The 22,349-nt window shown below is 37.3% G+C and overlaps 1 protein-coding gene across 1 annotated transcript in view; it reads left to right on the top strand.

The window, feature by feature from the left end:
• LOC128994481 (E3 ubiquitin-protein ligase listerin) overlaps positions 1-22,349 on the top strand; it is a 243,802-nt gene that overhangs the window by 190,950 nt on the left and 30,503 nt on the right. The gene's annotated exons all lie outside the window — the stretch shown is intronic.

Genomic DNA, 22,349 nt, shown 5'->3' on the forward strand with positions numbered 1-22,349 from the left:
AAACTTTTAAAGATCGCATCAATTTCGTGAATGATTAGTTATGTTTAGATGAGACAGTTGCTGAAAAGATTACTAAAGTTCTGAAAAATATTTATTAATATATCTTAACAATGTGCCACGGTTACGGATAATCGCGGTCGTGGTAAAATTGAGGACACCTTCCGCTGTCCCTGCAAAATGTTGAATATCATCCACAGTCATGGCAAAATCAGGAACACCTTCCATAGTTATGGCCAAATCGAGAACGTCCTCTGCGATCACAGCAAAATAGAGAACATCTAGTACTGTCACAGTGACATCATTGCCTCCCATGACGGGATAGCGATATTTAATCGCACATCTTCGCAACTGTGGAAACTAAAAGATGGAATTTTGGCCATGTTCGGCAAAACACTACTTTAGAAAAAGGAGGATAGCAGCTAGCATACCTTGAAAGTGTAGGTAGGCCATAGAACATCTAGAAGATACACTGTGCACCCAATATCTTGTCCCCTGAGGGACTTTGTCAAGTGTAGAGAAAGAGTTTACAAATTACAAAATGGCTACTATCATGGCTGTTGTCAACTATGTAGGGTTGCCACATATCACTAGTCTATTTATAACTATGTACACAACTTTATATATACACACACATTATCTTACTAATATTATAAATGTGAAAGTTTGTGTGTTTGTTTGTTTGTTTATTTGTTTGTTTGTTTGTTTGTTTGTTTGAAGTTCAATCACGCATTAATTACTGGACGGATTAGGCTGAAATTTGGCATGATGATAGCTCACATTCCCCATTAACATATAGACATATTCTTATCTCAAAAATCCTTTCAGGCCTCGCCCCATTGGCTCTGGAGTTACTCATGTTAACCTTATGAGTCTTCATATTTAAAAGGAATTACATTTTTGTCAGCTGTTTCAACTACACAAGTTGGTTCTATGATATTACATAGTATTAAAAAGTTATAAGGTTTACCAATACAGCAGCACTATTAATCTTTTTTGCATTTATGACAACTGCTAATTTGAACCAACTAGCAACAAAAAGCTGTGATATACAATGAGACTTTTACGTTTTTTTTATGGTTTAGGTGTAGTGGTAGAACATTATGGCTATGGTAAATGTGCTATATTATAGAATACCGTAAATTAAAATAACCAAATTATCATAAACTGTGTCCTCTCCCATTGCAAACGCAAAGCCAAGTATAACTGCAATAAGCATTTTATACTGATACGCCAACCCCGTACGAAGGACGGGTACTCTGCTAGTATATTATATATACACACTAGGCCTATCATGCATTTAGCTATCAGCTGGGACAGGTTTATCTTAGGTTAAGGTTAAGGAAGAGAATGCCCATACTGAGATGACTCGAGTGGAAATATTAGAATATAAAAAGACAAAATACTGAAATGAAGTAACTGTGTTATATTAAAAGAATCAGAATAGAAAAGTAAACAGCATTTTGATAATTAACATTTTGGTTGCTATAGTAACAACTGCTTCATATGTTCATAACATTCTCCCCCACTTAATCACTGGAGAGCAAAGTCCTTAAGATAGGACGGAACCTTGCACTGTCTGGAAGGACGAGTTAATTTGTTTTCTTTTTGTTCTGTGGCTTGAGGTCTGTCTACATTTTCTTCCCTTAGAGTACCGTCTAGTTCTGTTGGATTGTTTGAATTTGATTCAGACTCTGGGTGGATCTCTTGTGGTGGTGCTTGACAGTCTATAATAGGTATCCGTCTTGGAAACCCAGAACTATTTTGTTTGTTGTGTGTTGTAAATGTAACTTTCTTCTTGGATACAAGAGTCTAAATCAATTGATTTATGTGTCGTTTTAAACTTCGTCCAGAATCCAATTCATCCAATAATGGTATTGACCTAATTTTCTCTTGACTGTACCAAACTGCCATATGTCTTTATTTCCCAGGTGAACTCTTGCCTGAACCCTCTCCCCCACTTTAAGAGAGCGGATGCGAAGAGGAGCAATTGATTTTGATGGAAGTTTTGCCTTTGGGTTAGGGAGAAGTGTGTCAAGTCTAATCAGAATCTTCCTGTTCCAATACAACTCTGCTGGAGTCTTGCCTGATGCCAAAGGTGTTGCTCGATATCTGAACATAATGTTTTGTAGCTTTGTGGTAATTGGGGTTGGATCATCGGCAGCAGCATAAGTCTTCTCTTTAAAGTTTGAATGTTTCGTTCCGCCAGGCCATTTGTTGCAGGATGGTTAGGAGCAGTAAATTTTTGGAAAATCCCACGTTCTTTACAGTAGTTGATAAATTCCTCACTTTTTAATATAGTGGCATTGTCCGAGACTAAGAACGAGGGGTACCCATGAACTGAGAAAATGTTTTCAAGTAGTGCCACCGTCGTTGCTGAGGAAGGAGCATTTCGAAGAATGCGAACTTCTGCCCACTTTGATTTAGCATCTACACACATGAGGAAATAATTTCCATCCAATGGACCGGCAATGGCATAATCAATATGCACTCTTTCCCAGCTATCATCGGGCTGATCCCACGGATGTACCTGAGCTTTTGGTGGATTGTGACGAACTTTAGCACAAGCTTCACAGCTTTTCACTAATCTTTCTATGTCTTTGTCCATACCTTCCCAATATACATATTTTCTAGCAAGCTGTTTCATTTTAGTAATTCCGAGGTGTGATTCATGGAGCTCATTTAGAATTTTATTTTGAAGACATTTGGGAATTACGACTCGATCTGATCGGGAAATTATGTTGTCTGAGATAATGTAAGGGCTATCTTTGCGACTATTTTTCAGTTCATGCAAAAGAACTTGAAGTTCAGGGTCTTTTGCTGTTTCTTCTTTGATTGTTTCTGCGGTTATCACTGTGCTCGAGATTTGAAGTAAGGTTTCTACATGCATTGTGTTTATTTCTTTGTCGAATGTTAGTTCAGATGAAATTGATGATTGAACTGGGCTTAGAGACAAACAATCCACGTTTTCATTGTCTTTCCCTTTCTTGCATCGAACTGTATAGTCAAGACCACTGAGGAATGAAGAATAACGCAATAAGCGAGATGAGAAAGCGTCTTAACTCATCAACATTTCGAGGGCGAGGCATCTGAGTAACTGCTTCAACCTTTTTGAGGCATTTTTGAATCTTATTGAATGACACCACATGTCCAAGGTAATTAATACTTTCCTTGAAGAAAACACATTTTGTTCTGTTAAGATGTAGATCATTCTTCTTGAGACATTCCAAACATGCAATAAGGTTCTTCATACACTCTTCGAGAGTTTCTCCGTGACAAATGACATCATCAAAGTATGCTTCTACCTTTGATACAAGTATGTTTCTACCGTTTAATAGTTGTGACAAAATTTGATTAAACTCAGAAGGGGCTGTTTTTATTCCAAAACTGAGACGATTCATGTTGAACATTCCTTTATGGGTTGATATTGTTTGAATCTTACTTCCCTCTTCATCGACTTTAAGATGCAAATAAGCCTTATGAAGATCCAACTTACAGAAGTATCTTGATCCGCGGAGACTATGTAGGACATCATCAATGGGGTGGTTAGATGAGACAAGTTTTGAATTAACCCCACACTTGTAATCTACGCATAGTCTGACTCCTCCATCTGGCTTTGGGATAACAACCAATGGTGACCCCCAATCACTTGATGCGACTGGAGTTATGATTCCTTGAGACTCGAGGGTTGTAAGTTCCTTTTCTACTCTCTCTCATGATTGATCTGAGGAGTTGAAGTTTTATTACCTAGAGCTGCAGCCAACACATTCATGAGTCTTTCAAATTGTTCTTCATTCATTTTAAGTTGAAATGTTTAACAAAATAAAATATCTTGAAAATAATAGTATAAAACAAGAATTGATAATAGTTTTTGTCAAATAATGAAGTTTTATAGTGTAATAACAACTTTTATTTTAGGAATAAAATGTTACATACTGAATTATTTGTAAATACAAAACAACAACAATCTCCAGATGATCTTAATAATTACCAAATTAATATTACAGAACAACAAACATATGACATCTTCCCTTCCTCTTTTTAAAGACATGTTCTACTCGGTGGATTTATTTGTCTACCAAATGAGGAAAAACAATTAGGCTCAGTTCCAGGGTCATCAGATGTTTTGGGTTGTAGTTGTCTTAGCATTACCCTGTTGCGACGTAACATGCCTTCGTTTGTCTTAACTGTGTATGATCTTGGAGCTACCTTATTAACTATCTTCCCATCTTCTCTCCTATCAGGAATATACACGTTGCACCCAATCGTGAATTGCTTTTCATCTCTCACTCCATGCCGTTTATTGAAGTAATCTGCTTGAGTTGTTCTATATAGTTTGTCCAATTCTCTAAATCTCCTGTGATCTACCATTTTAGGCTTAAGATCTTTTGTCAACGACGGTAATCGGGTTCATAATCTTCTTCCCATCAACAATTCCGAAGGGCTGTACCCTGACGGACCTGGTGTTGACCTGTACTCCAATAGTGCAAGAGTGGGGTCTTTGTTCTTTGTAAGCATCTTTTTAAGCGTTTGGACTGCTCTTTCAGCTTCACCGTTTGCCTGATGGTGTAAGGGACTACAACAAATAGTTTTAAACCCAAAATCGGCTGCAAAGGCTCTCCATTCTGAGCTTGTAAACTGCGAGCCAGAATCAGAAATGACGATTTCAGGGATCCCATGTCGAGCAAAACAGGCTTTCATTTTCTTGATTAGTTCATCTACAGTCATAGTGGAACATTTATCATTTCCAAGTATCGTGAATAATAGTCCACAACAGCCAAGTACTTGCCTTTCACAAAGTCAAAGTAATCAATGGCTATTCTTTGCCATGGATAGTCAGGAGTGTCTGATTGAATCATTTTTTCTGACTTTTGATTTTGGTGTTTAACACAAGTGTCACAATTTTCAATCAGGTTATGGATCTCTGTTGTAATTCCTGGCCAAAACACAGATTGTTTCGCTCGGAGGACTGTGCGTGTAGACCCGAAATGACCATCGTGCAGTTTACTCATGATATCCTTTCTAAGTTCAAATGGGATGATAATTCTTTCTTTATAACAAATCAAGTCTTCTATTAGAGATAGGTCTTCATTAAACGTATACCACTTTCTCATTCTCTCTGGCACATCCTTCTTATATTCAGGCAATCCATTTTCTGTGTATTTCACCAACATCTGACATTCTTCACACAGGATCTGGGCATTCTTTATTTGTTCCAATCTTGACTGTGTTGCTGGAAAGTTTAACACTTCAACGCGGGACTTAATAGGGCATGACCGGCCCCACGTGCGGTACTTATTTTGCAAAGCAGGCCCTATAATTGTGCAATACTTTGAAAAAAGATCCATTACTTTGGTTGTAAGTATCCTAACAACATATTTTTTCACTAAATTGTTACGAAATACATGCACTACAATAAACACACAATATAAATTTTTTTTAATTTTCAAAAATATTTTTAATACTTGTAATATAACGAGATTTTTATGGTACTTCGGTGGCTGCCGAATAAAACTGAAGTTCTAACAATTTTTATGAGAAAAAAAAGCATTATGGTGGTATACATAACTCTGTGTTTATTGTAGAGTACTTATTTCTAGACAATTTAGTGCAAGAATTATGTTCATAGGCCATATAGAACCAGAATATGAAAATATTTAGCGAAAGCTTGCATAAGTAGGGCGCGATAGGTTTTTGGTAGTCGCAAACTAGTTTTGCAACATATACTAAAAGTTTTATTATTTTGGTTCTGTATGTCATATTAATAGATTTTTTTTACCTAATTGGTTTATGATTGCTCTACAAATAACACATACTAAAGTATTTTCCAAATTAACAGTATTTTTTTTACAAGCCTACCTGTCAGAAGACAAGTTTGGTGTGATAATCCTTGAAACAGTTGATGAGGCAAAGTCCAGCTTGGCAGTCAGGACACCAGTACACACTATCTTTTCTCACACCATGCTTCCAACACACAACACACCTTTTCTGGGGATATTGCTTCTTTCCTGTTGCTGGAATGTTCTCGATGAAGTGTCTTTCGGTAAGCCTGGCAGGCCAAGGTTCCGTGCCTGGCCTTCCATGCACCGGCCTCTGTACCTCTGCACCATACATGTGGATCAGGTCCTTTATTAGCTGAAGCCTGAAATCCATGTGTTTACCATCTGGGTTTTGAGTTTTCCATATGATATAATAGTTCAAAACACTGATGTCGAGAAGGCGCTTGAAAAGTTTAACATACCATTTGAGTCCACGTTTTCGCTCCAACAGAAAACTGTTGAGCATTTGGTCCCTGAGATCCACTCCTCCCATCTGTTTGTTGTATTCATAGACAAGAACAGGTTTCATTTGTTGAACACCTGATTTGTTGGTCCTAGCTTCAATTTCATGATTGTGTAGTGTTGAAAGAAGTGTAACTACTCGCTTGTCTTTCCATTTTAGAACCATGACGTTGCCACTGTGTAGTGCTGAAATGTCCCCCTTCTCAAGTTTTACATTCTTTATATGTTGTGGGACATTTTTCCTAGACAGTTTTAGTGTCCCATATGTATCCGTTTTCCTGTTTTTTAGGAAAGCTGATAACTGGTGAGTTGTACCAATTGTCCATCCATACTACGTGACCTTTGTCTAACAACGGTTCCATCAGTTTGATCACAATAGTTGTAGATTTGTTAGAGTCTGGTGGTACAATAGGACAGGTCACTTGAGAGGTTTTCCCTGTATAAACAAGTAGGGACCAAGTGAAACCCGATAAGGATTCGCATCGCTCAAAGGATTTTATACCAAACTGAGCGGATTTGAGCGGTAAGTATTGTCGAAACGACAAGCGCCCCTTCCAAAGTGTAAGGGATTCGTCAATGGATACATTCTGTGACAAACCATATGAGTACATGAATCTGTTGTTCAAATGTTCAATCACAGAATAGATTTTGAAAAGTTTCTTGGGGCCTTCATACTGAGAGAGCCTCATTGAAGCGCTGAAATGCAAATATTTACTTATAATTTCAAAGCGCTCCATTGGCATGGTAGCAGGAAAAATAGGGGTCTCTAGCAGGGGATTTTTAGAGTAGTATGACCGGACTGACGGTTTTTGGTCAATACCCATCAGCATTATTGTTGAAAGGTATACATACATCTCATCATTAGTCACAGGCCTCCAATTCCAGTCTCTGGACCGTCTAGGGAAAAGCATTCCGCGTTTTGCCCTTTGTTGTTCGGCATACTTATTTGTGCTGGACACAATTGCATTCATGAGAGTTTCATCAAAAAGTATTTGAAAATATCAATGGGGTTTTCTGCGGGGATTTTCGGACCACTAAAACTAGAAAATGTCTCTGGATTTGGTACATACCCTTCCATTGTGTCCCAAACCATTGCAGGCACTTCATTTGCCCTAGGCATAGGACAATATCCTGCACCACCTACTACACTCTCTATAACATCATCGATCCGTCTGTTTTGCACTACAACTGGATTCTCATCTTCACTGTCATCGTCGTCCTGGTCTTGTCCCTCTAGGCCTATCTCTCGTTGTGCGTAGTCCATTTCTTCCTCGTCACTTGTCTCTGACAATAATAGTTCATTATCATCCAACCACCTGTCTATTTCACTTGACCCAGCCATTATAATCCACTAACTTGCACAATAAATACCCTAATGTAGAAATGTTGCAACAGTTCACCTCGATTACTAACCTAACCACACTTGTCCAAAAACCAAAACGTACACTGATTTACCGAAACATGACTTCTAGAAACTAAAATACTACAGTTCCCTACAAAAAATATATTCTAAAACGTTCTAATAATAATATTACGATGTAAAACGGCAAATAATGCAATAAAACTACTAAATATAACGTACAAAACAAGGCTAAACACGGTCCGTATGCACGACGAATCAAACTAACCAAGGTCAACAAACACTCCAGTTTGTAAACAATATTTCTGTCTCTCTCGCACACATTATCGATCGATAAACAGCTGGAATACATCAGCCAAACAACAGACAACATGCTGCATACTGTTCCAATCCCAAATAGCATGTAAAATTGCCGTTAGAGTCCAGCACGCAACAGAGTGTCATCATACGTAGTGACTACGGCAAACCACGTTGAAGGGTTAAAGATATTACCTTAATGTGTGCCTCTACCTCTTTTGTGAACTCATCTGTAGAATCTGGGATCGGCGCTCGGCTTAATGTGTCTGCTGTAAACATTTCTTTTCCGGGAATGTGTTCGATGGAGTAGTCAAATTTCATCAATCGCATTTTGAATCTCTGAATCCTAGCTGGTATTGTGTCTAGGTCTTTGCTTCCAAGGAGCGAAACTAATGGTTTGTGGTCTGTTAGGATTCTAAATTTTTTTCCAATTAAAAACTTAGAAAACTTGTATGCGGCCCATGCACATGCAAGAGCCTCCTTTTCTATCTGGGCATATCGTCTTTCACAAACCTGTAAGGTCCTTGAAGCAAGCATCACTACTTTGGGAGATTTATCTTCAACCTGAAGTAACATTGCACCCAATCCATATGCTGATGAATCGGCTATAACAATAGCTTCAGCATTTACATCGTACTTAGTTTAAGATATTGATTCCTTGACGGCCTGTATAGTGTCTGAAAGGGCTTCTTGATGTTGACTTGTCCAACAAAATTGTCTATTCTTTCTAGGAAGCTCACGGAATGATTCAGTTTTATCAGCTAAGTTTGGAATGAACTTGTTCAGTTGATTCAACATACCATTTAAACGTCGAACTCCCGCAATATCTTTAGGAGGGGGAAGTTCCTCGAGTGCTTGTATACGATCGGGATCGATCTTGATACCATCACAGTCAATCAATCAGGTTTCCAAGAAACTTCACAAATGTTTGAGAAATAGAACATTTTTCTTTGTTCAGTACAACATTTGCTTTTTTCAAGCGATCTAATACTTCAGTGAGCCGGTAATCGTGTTCTTCTTGCGTTCGGCCATGTATAAGTATGTCATCCATGTGACATAATACCCCATCGATACCATTTAAAAGTTTAAACATCTGTGTAGTGAAGAACTCTGGAGCGCTTGTAATGCCAAAGGGTAATCTCTTGAAATAAAATCTTCCGAATGGAGTAATAAAAGAAGTTAGTTTAGCTGTGTCAGGTGATATTTTAATCTGCCAAAACCCTGACTGGGCATCTAGTTTTGAAAATATTTTAGAGCATCCAATTTGTTCTAGTGTTTCTTCTACATCTTGTAGTATTATCTTTGGGCGTTTAACATTCCTATTAAGTTCAGTATAATCGACACACAAACGTAGACTACCATTGGGCTTGAGTACTGGTACTATTGGTGCACACCAGTAGGTTGGAGACTACTTTTTCTATTACTCCTAAGTCCAACATTCTGTTCAATTCTGTCTCCACTTTTGAACGTAAAGGAATTGATATGTTTCTTGGAGCACGAACTGAGTACGGTTGAGCGTTTTCATTCAATTCAATCTTATATTCTCCTGGAATGCTACCCAGACCAACGAAAAGCTCAGGATGGCTAGTTAATACAGAGTCTAAGGTAATTGAGTTAAGTCCTGCAGTATCAGGTTTTCTGAGGGTTATGAGATTTAAAGATTTAAGCGCAGGAATTCCAAGTAAAGGTTCATTTAATCCTGCAACAACATAAACCTTCTCTTTTACCATTTTCCCATCGTAAGCTATGTCTGCTATAAACATACCTCTTACATCTAGTTCCCTCTGATCAGCATTCCTAAGTATACGGTCAGATTTTATAAGTTTTGCATGAATTACATTTAAAGGAATGGCTGTAACTTAAATAAATAAATAAATAAATATCTCTTTATTGTCACATAACATTTTCAATTATAGCATAGCTAAAAAACAGGTGACATTGTCAAATTATGTAATAATAACATTAAAAAGTAAATATAAATATGAATAGCTAGAAATTAAAGATTAATATAATAATTATAAACAATGTCTTAGAATAGAAATAAATTACAATAAAAGGAGATTAGGTGGAAAGTTAAAGATGAAAATTATTACAGAATCGAGCTGTCCATTAAAAATTCATTAATGCTGTAATAAGTTTTACCTAGTAAAAAGTTGGCAAGGCTGCTTTTAAAAGAATTAGTATTTATTAATATTTTTAATTTTGGGTCCAATTTATTAAAAAATTTTTTCCCCATGTAGGAAGGTGTTTTTTCAACAAGTTTGAGATTGTGTCTAGGATACTGAAAATTATTTTTGAATCTCGTATTATACGAATGCTCAAAGTTTCCGCTGCAAAATTGAGGGTAGTTGGATTGTACAGTTAGCAAGGTTTTATAAATAATCAAATTTGGAACTGTCATTATATTTAACTGTTTATAAATTGGTTTACATGAAGCTTTCCATGGTGAAAAAGTTATGATTCGCAAAAACCTTTTTTGGACTTTGAAAATTCTATTTATATCTGTTGAGTAGCCCCAAAATGCAATACCATATTGAAGTATGGAGTAAAAATAAGCGTAATACGTCATCACTGAAGTTTTTAAGTCTATTGTATCCCTTAAACATAAAATTTGGAAACAAGCAGAGTTGAGTTTGCCCAAAACATATTCAACACACCTATCCCACGCCAAATGCTTGTCAATGTACAGGCCTAAAAATTTAACATTTTCATCAGTTGAAAGCTGTGTGAAAGCATTTAGATTTTGTCTATTCTGGGGTGTAAAAAATCTAACCAATTGAGTTTTATCTTGATTCATTTTCAATCCATTTTTATCAAACCAGTTCCCTAGCTCATCAAGACACTCAGTAACTTTGACAACTAATTCCTCATAATTTTTTGATTTGACAACTGCAGTAGTGTCATCTGCATACAGAATAAGACTATTGGAAACATTTTTAGGTAAATCATTTATGTATATAAGAAACAGAAGTGGCCCCAGAATGGACCCTTGAGGCACCCCGACTGTAATTTCCTCCCAATTAGATTTTATTTCTTGATTATTTTTAGTTATTTTTGTCCTTTGGAAGCGAGCATTTAAGTAGGATCCAAGCCAAGATATATCGATTTAGTTGAAAATTTATAAAATGCTAATTTCTTTAGAAAAAGGTTGTGGTTAACAGAATCAAATGCCTTGGACAAGTCACAGAACACACCCATTGTGCTCTGCGACCCATCCAAGGCCCATGCCACCTCATCGATGAACTCAGCGATGAGTTCATCCTGTTCTTGGTTTTGATTAATGACTTACCATCCTATGTTCCTACACCCTGTCAATCAATAATTTTTGCTGACGACTCAACTTTCTTTTGTAATGATGTCAACATTGAAACTATTAAGGGTCAGATGGAAAATTGCATTTCTGAATGTAATATATGGTTTAAAAGTAATGGTTTGTTGTTAAATAGTAGCAAAACCCAGTCTATTTTGTTTAGCTTAAGAAACAGGAATCTTAGCTTATCTTATGTGAATGAGAATGTAAAACTGTTAGGAATACATTTAGACTCAAAACTCAATTGGAATTCCCACATAAATAATGTTACAAGTAGACTATCAAGAGTAGTTCATCTTCTTCGAAAACTAAAAACTTGTATACCAAAATCCTACTTGAGAATGGCTTACTTTGCTTTTTTCAATAGCATTATAAGCTATGGTATACTACTTTGGGGCTGTGGCCATGGCATGAAAAGAGTCTTGTCAAAGCAAAAGGAAGCTATTAGAATAATTACAAGTTCTAGTTACCATGCACATTGTAAACCACTTTTTGTCCATGAAAAAATTGTAACTGTTTATAGCTTGTTTATTTTTAAGTGTTTGTTACATGTAAAAGCAAATCTAGGTTCCATAGCTTTAAGAGGTGAAACTCATGTCCATTTAACCAGGAGGAGACAGTACTTAGATTTACCTCAGGCAAGGCTTGCAAAAACACAAGAATCCTTTTCTTATCTTGGTATTAAGTTGTTTAACAGGCTACCTCTTGAGTCACACCATGTTAGCATGAAGTCCTTTAAATCTAGTCTAATGGCCTGGCTGCTTGAAAACCCGTTTTATAGCTTGGAAGAATATTTTAAATGTTCCAGAATTAATTTAAGTTTTAGTAATTAATTATTGACATTGACTAGTCTTGCTCTGTTATGTTTACACCTTGTTACCTTGTTTATAGTTATATAGATGGCATTGTTGATCTTTAGATATATTATTCACTCTTGTTAATTTATTAGTCTTAGTATCTTGACGTCAACTGTACAAGTGTGCAATCTTGTTTCTTGTTGAAATCAATCTTTGAATCTTTGAATCAGCTAAAGCATTCATTGTGCCAAGGCCTTTTCTAAAACCGAACTGTTTTCCAGAAAATATATTAAAAGGTTCCATAAAATTTTTGATTTGGTTACAAGCAATCTTCTCAAACACCTTGGAGAATGTAGGCAGGAGTGAAATTGGCCTGTAATTGTCTGGGTTATGTTTTTCTCCCTTTTTAAAAAGAGGTTTAAGCTCTGCAAATTTTAAATGATTTGGGAAAATATTGGTTTGAAAAGATTGATTTATGATAATTGAAAGAGGTTCAGCTATAGAATTGGAAACAGTTTTTATAATGTCAAGAGAAATTTCATCCCAGCCTGCTGATCTTTTATTACTGAAAGATTTAATAACTTTAATTACATCTGTCTTATTTATTGTTTGAAAATCAAACTTTTTATTTTGGGAATCTGTAATCGAATTTTGTGTAAGCCTTAATGCCTCACATTCAGAAGGAGATAACCCGATTTCTTTTGAGATATTAACAAATTTAGTATTGAAAAATTCTGCAATATCGTTAGCATTGCTGAGTGTTTTATTGTTTACCTTAATGTCGGGGAAATCATAATCTGCCTTAACCAGACCCAGTTCAGATTTGATTACGGACCAAGCAGCCTTACTCTTGTTTTCAGATTCTCTAATGAATTTAGCATTACACAATTTTTTTGATCTATTACATATTTGCTTGAAAATGACCTTATACTTTTTAACATAATTAATAAAATCAACATCATTAGATGTTTTAGCTAGTTGACTCAACTCTCGTTTCCTTAAGCTAGATATTCTTATACCTTTGGTAACCCATGGCTTTTTTTTATTTCGAACTTTGTTATTGTAAAACTTGAGAGGGAAAGCCTCCTCAAATATGTTTTGAAAATTTTGGAAAAAATTTACACAGTTTTCATCAAAGCAGTTTTTGGCATTTACATTCCATGTGGTCACTCTCAATTTACCTACAAACTTGTTAATATTGTTCTCAGAGAAAAGCCGTTTTTTACTTTTGAAATTTTTGTTTTGTTTGTTATTGTTATCAGAATTACTAAAAATATTTATAAATATTGCCCTATGGTCAGAAAGACCTAACTCCACATTCATTGTTAAAACTGAGTTTTGTGACTTCATTTTATGTGTTAAAACATTGTCAATGCAAGACTTTGTAGATTTGGTGATTCTTGTAGGAGAAGAAAAATTGAGTATGAAACCGTACTGTTTTAACAAGGACATAAAGTCTAACCTTTGTTTGGGAAGGCTACAATCTTCTAATACATCTACGTTAAAATCGCCTGCTATAAATATATTTTTTGTTTTTGAAGATTTACACAACATTTTAAGTAAACTTTCCATCTTATATAAAAAAGATTTGAAATTTTCTAAATATGGAGTTCTATAAATTGAGATTACGATAACATCCAGAGTTACAATTTCGATACATGAGGCTTCAAAAACTGAATCTTTGTTTAGGACACATAAGTCATCTCTTACAATATATTCTAAATTATATTTTAATAAAATACAGGAACCGCCATGAGTACCTGCATCTCTACAATAAAAATCATCCCTACGATGCATCCCTACTTCTGCACCTGAATCAAGTTTCGCTTTAACTAACTGGTTATTGATAAATATTTCTGCATACCAAGAACCGGAGTCACAGCATGAAGCATTCACAGGTCCTAAATACGCTACTGAAGCTTCATTATTGTCAGGCTTGTCCAAATGTCTGATTTCGTTAAGTCCTTTCGTGTTGCCCGTTGTTTTAGTCTCTAATAATCTGCTTCTACAATGTTTGGCAAAGTGACAGATTTTTTTACAGTAATGGCATGTTAAATCTTTAGCAGGGCATAAGTTCCCGGGATGCCTTGGACCTCCACAGTTCCAACAACATTCTTTCCTAGCTGTCTTTAAATCTTGGGTTTTGTTAAATTTTTCACTTTGCTTTTGGTCTGATTTGATTCGGTCAACTTCTGCATGTTTTCCTTGGCATAACATTTCTAGTTCAGCTGCTTGTTTGCTGATGGACTCTTTTTGTTTGCATTTTTGAACTGCTTTTTCCAATGTAAGATTAGAATCTTCTTGTAATTGGGCCGATAAACGTTTGTCAGTTATACCCACTACAATTCTATCACGTATTAGTTCTGCCTTAAGGTTCTTGAATGAACAGTGTTCGGCCATTGAGCTTATGTTTGCCAGAAATGTATCAAATAATTCACCTGGTTGTTGTGATCTTGAATTAAACTTTGCTCGTTTGTATATGACATTTCTTTTGCCAGTAAATATGTTATCAAAGGCTTCTGTTACAGCTTCATACGAGGCTTTATCATCTTCTGAGAGGTGTGCTGTCGATAATATATTCTCAGAATCAGGCCCCATACAGTAAATCAAGCAGCTTACTTGTTTTACTTGAGGTTCATTGTCCAGTCCTGATGCAATTCTATACCTTTCAAATCGCTTAAACCACTTTTCCCATAACTCTGGATATTTGGAATCAAAAGGTTCAGGAGGTTGAAACATGACTGATGTAGTCCTATTTTGCTGCAGTCTTGGTTCTAGAACATTTAGTGTTTCTGATGATTGATTTGATTTACTGTTTCCTCTGTTGGATAATCTATTGTTTTTTGGCATTTTAAACAAACTAAACCGCTGCCACCATGTCAAATAATGAAGTTTTATAGTGTATTAACAACTTTTATTTTAGGAATAAAATGTTACATACTGAATTATTTGTAAATACAAAACAACAACAATCTCCAGATGATCTTAATAATTACCAAATCAATATTACAGAATAACAAACATATGACAGTTTTTTACCAAATCATCGCCAACTGAGATGACTCAAGTGGAAATATTGGTATATAAAAAGACAAAATACTGAAATAGAAGTAACTGTGTTTTATTAAAAGAATCAGAATAGAAAAGTAAACAGCATTTGATAATTAACATTTTGGTTGCTATAGTAACAACTTCTTCATATGTTCATAACACATACCTATAACCTAAAGCTCCAGACTGCCTTTGAGAATAGAGGATATCCACCTGCACTTGTCTAATTCCAAATTAATGGAGCCACTATCAATTTCAAACACCAGAAACCTAAACCGCAAAAGATCGTTGAATCAGTTAACCTAATTACAACGTACCACCCTGGCCTATCATCAAAGGTAAACAATCTCCTAAGCTCTGGCTTCAAAATTTTACACCACTCCAGCCAAACAAAAGATCTCTTCAAAGAACCTTCCCGTCTTGTCTATAGGCAACCTCCAAACCTGAAGAACATGCTCGTCCGGCCCAAACTACCTGATCCTTCCACCAACCTACCAGAACCACTCCCCCAAGGCTCATATCCATGTGACAGTAACAGATGTAAGACCTGCAATATTCATAAGCCAGTCACTACCTTTTCCAGCAATATTCATAATTCAGAGTACAGAATCAAAGGACACCACACCTACACAACAGAAAACCTAATATATCAACTGGAATGCCAACAATGCCAGGCCCAATATATAGGCATGACAAAAACACCCTAAGAGAAAGAATGAATGTCCACCGCCAAGATGTCAAAACGGGAAAATAAAAACCTGTGGCCATCCATGCCAACAAACTCAGCATGGACTTTGATAGTTGCTTCACAACTTTTTAAAGTCATAATATCACTCCCAAAGGATGCATGCAACCTTTCCATGTTAAGAAGGCGGGAACTGGCATTGCAGTATAAAACCAACTCCAGAACAACCCCCAACCTTAACCTAAGATAAACCTGTCCTAGCAGCTAGCTAAAATACATAATAGGCCTAATATGTATATATAATATATAGTGTGTGTGTATTATAAAGTTGTGTACATAGTTATGAATGAATGAATCTATTATCTATTACTTATTTAATACGCAAGTAAGTTTTTTGTGACAATTACTCCTCCAAAACTACTGAACCGATTTACATGATTTTGGTGTCACTGGAAAGAGCGTAACGTGAAGTTGTGCAGGAAACTTTCTTTTTAGCTAAATAATTAACCCTCCGAGGGTCACGCGTCAAAAAATAGACGCACAACACACTTTGTGTAGGGTCACGCGTCTAGTTTAAGACGCACAAACATCGTTTACGGCGAAGGCTCTATGACTGACTGAATCGGATTGAACTGGATCGAGTTAGGTATCGTTCTTTTCATTAGATTCTAAGCTTTCTAAAGGTCTGTCTCTAAGCGCTGTTTGTTCTCTGAGCCGATCGTAATTGTTAGCAGACAGCTGACGTGCATATTAGTAAACAGGTTACTTAACCTCGGACCGATGACTGATGTGTTTTATTATGTTTATCATTGTTTTAGTGTTAAAAATCAAAAGTAGTGATATACGTGGTGCATTATAAGAAGATTTAAGTGGTTTTGAAGTGCTGGTTGATGATCCTGAAGAAGTAGGTAGTGATATTGATGTAAATTATCAGCCAGATTCCTAGCTATGGTTAGGCTATGCATTCTTAGCTAAACGCTATGTACTGAAATCCGTTTTTCGCTCATAACTTATTTATTTGATAACTTACCTCGCTATATGATTATATATTTGTAATCCTCATTAAATTTAGAACAAAGTGGCTATTTTCAAATATTTATAGGCCTATAATTTATACAATTTCATTGAGCGCAAACTTATTTTTTTTTTGAAAATTTTCGAAATTATATTTTTTTTTACCTAAAAATTTTTTTTTTTTAAATGTTCCTTATGTTTTATATATAATATTGAAGCCCATGATTTTCCAAACAAAATGGTATATAGAACATTAGAATTAACATTGTTTTAAGCTTCTCAGATCCGTTTTAATAAAACCTTGCAAAGGGGCCAAAAATAGGTGGACATTAAGGCCTAAACTATGGACCTTTGGAGGGTTAAAGAATGAGGCCCTGGGGCCCTTTAAAGTTTCATATTTCTCCATAAGATTAACATGGGGAACAAACATTGTTATGAAACTCCAGCTGTTGTCAGAAATGCTGTTCTGCTATTTAATTTAATTTGTTTACAAGGAGAATTGTTTCTTGGTGCCATGTGGTTAATGAATTATACTTTAGCATATATATTTTAAATGCTATACACTATATAAAATGATAGTATTGTAATACATTGAGAGATCTTCATTTGAATAATCAATAAGCACGATTGAGCCTTTGCCTATATGTTTCCTATTAAGTGTGTTGTAACTGTTTCTTATAGTATATTATTGTATCTCAAAGTAAAACCGAACTATTCTTTTCTGTATTCTCACCCCGTAGCGAAGCACGGGTAGAGCAACTAGTGAGTTATAAATAGACTAGTGATAACCCTGCTTAGTGGGCAACAGCCATGACAGCAGCCATTTTGTAATTTGTAAACTCTTTCTCTACACTTGACAAAGTCCCTCAGGGGACGATATATTGTGTGCACAGTGTATCTTCTAGATGTTCTATGGCCTACCTACACTTCCAAGGTAAGCTAGCTGCTATACTCCTTTTTCTACAATTCAAAATCCTAGCCTAGAGCCTTTCCTTGAACAAAACACTAATTTAGTGTTTTTTTTTTTTTACAACTTTTAACATCCGAGAGTCCTAAAAGTTAATAGCCTAGTTATTTACTACCACAATATTTAATATTCACATTTCCTAAATTTTAGCCAAACCATGTTTTTTATAAAGTTGTATTTTTCCTACACTTTTAACCAGGAAACAGTTTAAACTATTGACTGTTACCGTTGGACTACCTTGTCTTGGTGTTGTTATCAGAGAGCATGTATTGTATTATTCAACAGTGTGATATGTAATTGAACTCCAACTATCCTAACTCAAAACACGCTGACTACCTGTCGTAACCTAACGTTACGCTAGAAAAGTGGACAAAACAGGAAGAGAACCACTTACGTTCGTTGGTGGACATAGAAGAAGGAGCCGTGACGAATCATCCCACTTCAGGGCCCAGTGCACAGTGCAGCCACCCCGCAAAACATAATAACTCTTCCGTTACTAATAATTATGACCGTTCATATATGAAACTATAATGACTTCTACTACACTCGTCTTCCCCATAAAAAAAGTCAATACCATAAATTCAAAATTAACTCAAAATAAAATAAATTCACTTTCAATATAATGCAACAAAAATTTCTTCTTCCCATTATTCATTAATTATTTTACAAGTCCAGCCTGTGAGGCTTTCGCACAGTCCGTCCAGACTTCCTCAGCGAGGGTGGTGGGCTGCACTGTGCTAGCGGCGACGCAGGAGTTGGCTGAGGCTGGGCTTGCCCTAGGCTCTCCCTGGGACTGGTAGTAGGCCTAGGTACAGGTGACATCATCAGGGGACTAGTTGGTCGATCCTCCGGCGGGGGTGAATTCTTGGGTACTTGGGGTGATACAACGGGATCCTTGGGTGATACAAAAATCTCCTCCTCTTCTGCATACCGAGCTCTCAAGTGGTCTGCATGACAAAATCGGGGTTTTCCACCAATGACACTCACAAGATAGGTGACCGAACTTCTCTGTAGAATTATTTTGCCAGGAACCCAAGATATCTTTTCATTTCGGACAGTTTTGACATAGACTGCCTGACCTTCTGAGAAAAATCTACTTCTTCCCCTAAGCCTATCAGCTGCATCTTTTTGTTCCCTGTGTTTTTGATCAATGGATGACTGGAGATTGGGTTTTAACATAACCAACTGTGTACGAGGCTTCCAAGACAGGAACATTTCTGCAGGTGTTAAGCCAGTAACTGTATTTGGAGTGTTGCGGTACGCAAACAAGAAATTATCTAATTTCATTTTAAGAGTGGTACGCTGAGAACGCTGATGTTCCTCAATCACTTGACGCAAAAGGTTTTTCTTGACCTCCTGAACACTTCTCTCTGCAGATCCATTTGAAGCCGCATGATACAGGGGAGTTAATGTGAACTTCACATTGTTGTTATGCAAAAAGGTTTTGAACTCTTGACTAGTAAAAGATCTTCCGTTGTCCGACACCAGTTCGACAGGCAATCCATACGATGAAAACAAGGTACGGAGTTTCTCAATAACCTTGGAAGAATTCATGGAACTCATGATAAATACCTCTAACCATTTAGAGTATGTGTCAATCAAAACTAAAAGTTGCTGTCTCGACTCTGGATCCTCCGCAAAGTCAATGTGTATCCTCTGCCATCGGGTTGATGTTGTAGGCCATTGCTGCAACGGTACTTTAGGTACCGAATTCCTAGTTAACTGACAAGCAGAACAAGAAGCCACTACGTCCTCAATCGACTTTTCCATGCCTGGCCACCAGACATAACTTCTCGCCAGCATCTTCATGCGCGTAACTCCCGGGTGTTGATCATGCAACATTTGAAGCACAGATGAATATAGTTTCTTTGGAATCACTACACGAGAACCCCACAGCAAACAACCTTGTTCCACGGACAACTCGTCCTTCTTCCTTAGAAAAATAGCTAGTTCCGGCTCAACAGAGCTCGTCCAGCCGTACATCACAAAATCTCGGACCTTCGAAAGAATCGGATCCTTATCCGTCATTTTACCTATATGCAAGGCAGTAATAGGTGCAATGTCCTTGACAACACAGAAATTGTTCATCACTTCTGTACACACATCTACATGTGAAACAAAATTAGCATCCAGCTCTATAGGTTCCGCTTCTGCTAAGGGTAACCTAGACAACGCATCAGCGTGAGGGACATCCACTCCCTTCCGGTACCTAACCTCCAAATCATATGCTGATAGAATCAAGGCCCATCTCTGCAGCCTAGCTGCCGCCATACTAGGAACGCCCTTTTTAGAGCCAAAAATAGCCGTCAACGGCTGATGATCAGTCTGTAGAATACAGTGTCTTCCATATATATACTTATGAAACTTTTTGACTCCAAAGATCAAAGCCAGAGCCTCCCGATGTAACTGGGAATAATTCCGTTCACTGGAACTTAGCGTTTTCGATGGGAAGGCAATTGGCCTTTCCTGCCCATCGATAAGATGGGATAGAACAGCAGCCACCCCTCTGGGACTCGCATCACACGTCAGAACTATGGGCTTTTTAACATCATAGTGAACTAACAAACTTGAGTCCAACACCCATGATTCACTCTCCTGAAAAGTCTTAGAACACACCTCCGACCACACCCATGGATGATCCTTATGTAATAAGTCATAAAAACAGCTTATTCTAGCAGACAGGTTAGGTATAAATGCATGATAATAATTTATTAGACCAATATAGGCTCGTAACTCTTCCTTAGTACTAGGCTCAGGCGCTTTACGCAGCGCAGTTAACAAACTTTCTTGTGGACGGAGACCATCTCGAATAATCACATGTCCTAAATACTCTATTGAAGATTGCAAAAACTTACACTTTTGTTGGTTTACTCGAACACCAAACTCATCAAGGCGTTGCAGCACCTGCGCCAGACGGGCAAGCCCCTCTTCCTTAGAGCGAGCCGCCACTAAGACGTCATCTAAGTACGCCACCGTTCCTGGAAGACCTGTTAAAATTTGGTCGATGGCTGACTGAAAAATTGCAGGAGCTGAAGACAAACCATATGGTAGCCTTTTTAAACGATACAGACCCTTATGGGTAGCTAGGGTCAACAGATGTTGCGATTCATCCGCTACCGCCAATTGCTGATACGCATTTGAAAGATCAAGGCAGCTAAAAACTGAGCAACCGCCTAGAGTTGCAAAAATATCTTGAGCCTGAGGAAGCGGATAATGTTCCATTTCAATACACTGATTAAGAGTAATCTTATAATCGGCACAAAGCCTAACACCATTAGGCTTAGGGACAACCACAAGTGGAGTGCTCCACTGTGAATTAGTAACTCTGTACGCAACATCCTCTTGAACCATGCGGTCCAACTCACTCTCAACTTTCTCCCTTGGCCTTAACGCAAAAGGCACTGGTCTCGCCTTACAAAACTTAGGGACTGTCCCCTCCTTTAAGACAATATGAGCCTTAACACCCTTAATTTCGCCCGTTCCAGGCTGAAAAACTGACTTAAATTTACTCTTCAATTTAGCAATGTCCAAATCAGAACTGTGATCCACAGTGGCTTTACATGAAAACACATTTTGCCAATCTTACCTCAACTGGCCTAACCAGTTTCGGCCCAACAGAATCGGTTGACTCTTACTTTCTAAACGAACTACTGTCAAAGGCAAACTCGCCTGCTGATTATTATATTTAACATTGACATTCACTTGTCCCAGAACAGGTACATCATGACCTGAATAAGTAGTAAGTTTCACATTTGCTGGCCTAAGTTTGAGGTTAGAAAATTTTTCATAAAATATCTCAGAAGGACATATAGTCAAGGCACTGCCTGTATCTAGAATCATTTCTAAATATACATCATTAGCCACTAGGCCTACCTTATAGCCGTTGTCTGATCCTGATTTAAGGTTGTACAAACCTATCTCTGCCATTGGAACTTCTAGGCCTAGGCCAACCTCTTCCTCCACTTGATGGACCCCCATCCTAGGTGTCGACTTTTTACCATGGAAACTAGAAGATTTCTTGGCTTTACACACTTTCTTGAGATGACCTACTCTCTGACAACCATGACACTTGTAACTGGCGAACGCACACGCACTAGGCCAATGACCAGCAGAACCACACCTCCAACAAGAGTTTCTAGAATTGTGATTTTCACTACTCCTATTCACGAAAGTTTTAGGCCTATTTTGACTTTTCACATTGATTTTCGCAATGTCCCCACGAGGTTGCACAAATAGGCTTGACTGCGATTCGGCCTGTTCCAGCCTGAGCACTAACGCATAAGCTTCGTCAAAGTCCAATTCCTCCGACAACAATTTCTGCCGGATAGTTTCATTAGAAATGCCGGAAATCACTTTGTCCCTCAAAGCGTCTTTCAAAAAGGTACCAAATTTGCACGAACTAGCCAAATGTTTTATTGAAACCACAAACTCCGCTATGCTTTCGCCCGGCTTTTGCACACGAGAGTAGAATACATATCGCTCTGCCATAGGTTATAGTTCATCATAGGTCTTAGAATCTACCTCTACCGGTGATAATAAATCGGATAGGACCGATAAAACCCTGGGACCAATAACTGTAATTAAAACCGA

Source organism: Macrosteles quadrilineatus, unplaced genomic scaffold (genome assembly GCF_028750875.1).
Source record: "Macrosteles quadrilineatus isolate MER2022 unplaced genomic scaffold, UCM_ALF_1.0 Scaffold_1__1_contigs__length_201487025, whole genome shotgun sequence".
Classification (NCBI taxonomy): domain Eukaryota; kingdom Metazoa; phylum Arthropoda; class Insecta; order Hemiptera; family Cicadellidae; genus Macrosteles; species Macrosteles quadrilineatus.